Genomic DNA, 1,856 nt, shown 5'->3' with positions numbered 1-1,856 from the left:
TGAACAGTCAATAAAAGCAGTAGAACAGCAAAATGAAGCTTTGAGAAATCAATTAAAAAGACAGCAGCAAAAGATAACCAAAACACCGTCAAATTCAGTTGCCAGATAGGTAAAGAGTGATGGTTGGCATCAGAGGCTGCTTCCTTGTGGAGGTTTCTTCCAAGTATGAGCAACAGAAAGCCACCGGCTGTATTTTGGAGCATCCACGTGCCATTGTGCCTAATTTAGGTGTGACTGGAATTCTCCCCAAAGAGCTGGAGAAAATTAAAAGCGAATTTTCTCTGGCAGATCAGGGAAATTGTGGACGGCATGTCCATGTGATTGCCTTGCCCTGTTCATAGCCAATGTGGGGATGGGGAGGAGGCAGACCCCATCTTCAGAAAGCCACAGATTTCTCCACCCATCTTTTTGGCCTTTGAAGTGCATTTTATTTATTTCATTATGTTTTTTATAGTCCTCCTTCTCACTTAGACTCAAGGTGGTTTACACAGAATCTGTCAGTACAGCTGATGGACAGGATGGCCAATAAACAATGCAACAGGATTAGGGTTGTGGACCCAATCAGAAGGCAAAGAACAGAGCTGAAGCAAACCGTATTGACATGACTCATTAAATGTGCAGGGGCCATGTCAGTCTTCTCTGTAGTGTTCCAATTGTAGTATATGGCTGCCAAAGCAAGCACAGAAATATGGAACACTTCACACATTTGTGTGTCATTCTTGTGCATCCTTGCCCTTTTTTCTATGCCAATAAAGGTTTTGATTGATCGATCGACTCATTAAAGGATGCAAAAATTACATAGTAGGATCCTAATATTAGTCATCCAGGGGTGGCCTACGGTAGCTCTCCAGGTGTTTTTTGCCTACAACTCCCATCAGCCCCAGTCAGCATGGCCAATGGCTGGGGCTGATGGGAGTTGTAGGCAAAAACACATCTGGAGAGCTACCGTTGGCCACCCCTGGATAGACCACAATCCCTAATGATTTATCCAAGTAACTTTGTGAATCATTTTGTACAGTTGCCTGCGTGAAAAAGCCATCTTGAATATTTCCATTTTGCATAGCGTGTGAAAAGCCAAGAGAGTGGGAGCTTTCTTTACCCCTTCAGGCAGGCCTGCACAAGGTGGGGGCCACAATGCAGAAGGCACAAAGTGTACAGGTAGTTAGAATCACAGAAGCATAAAGTTATCTAGGGTTATCTAGTCCAGCCCCCCTGCGCAATGCAGGAAATTCACAAATCCATCCCCCCCACATACATCCCTATCCCCAGTGATGCCTGCTCTATTCCCAGAAGATGGCAAAAACCACCAGGATCCCTTGCCAAACTGGCCTGATCCCAAAGTGGCCATTAGCATTTCCCTGGGCATGTAAGAAAGGGACACAAGAACTCAGCACCAATGCAAACCCTCCTGTCGTCCTCATGATCTGCCTAATTCATAGTTGCTGATTTTCCTCAAATCATAGAGTTGGAAGGGACCTCCAGAGTCATCTAGTCCAACCCCATGCACAATTCAGGAAATTCACAAATACCTCCTCCCCCCCATCCCGCCACACATACATTCAGGGGTCGTTTTGTAGAAAAATAGGTGGTGGAGTTCATCCAGGGATTGTTATGCAGCTGCACATACTATTCAATGGACAAGGAGGTGGAACTCTTAGAAGGAGGAGGTGGAACTCTCAGAAAGGCTCAGGAGCTGTGCTCCTGTGAGCTCCCACTAAATCTGAGGCCTGCATACATTCCCAGTGACCCCTGCTCCATGCCCAGAAGATGGCAAAAAACCTCCAGGATCCATTTTGTCCATGTGCAGGTTGGCACATGCAGAAGACCTAGCTTTTGACTTTTCCAGCTGAGCCAGG

At 46.1% G+C, this 1,856-nt stretch overlaps 1 non-coding gene across 1 annotated transcript; it reads right to left on the bottom strand.

Moving 5' to 3' along the window:
• Positions 1–575: 575 nt before the first annotated feature.
• LOC132587423 (U6 spliceosomal RNA) lies at positions 576–680 on the bottom strand. Its single transcript, XR_009556431.1, has one exon. It is a non-coding gene; the product is annotated as a U6 spliceosomal RNA (small nuclear RNA).
• Positions 681–1,856: the final 1,176 nt, after the last annotated feature.

This window comes from Heteronotia binoei, chromosome 18, assembly GCF_032191835.1.
Source record: "Heteronotia binoei isolate CCM8104 ecotype False Entrance Well chromosome 18, APGP_CSIRO_Hbin_v1, whole genome shotgun sequence".
In the NCBI taxonomy this organism is placed as follows: domain Eukaryota; kingdom Metazoa; phylum Chordata; class Lepidosauria; order Squamata; family Gekkonidae; genus Heteronotia; species Heteronotia binoei.
This window is presented reverse-complemented; position numbering and strand designations above follow the sequence as displayed.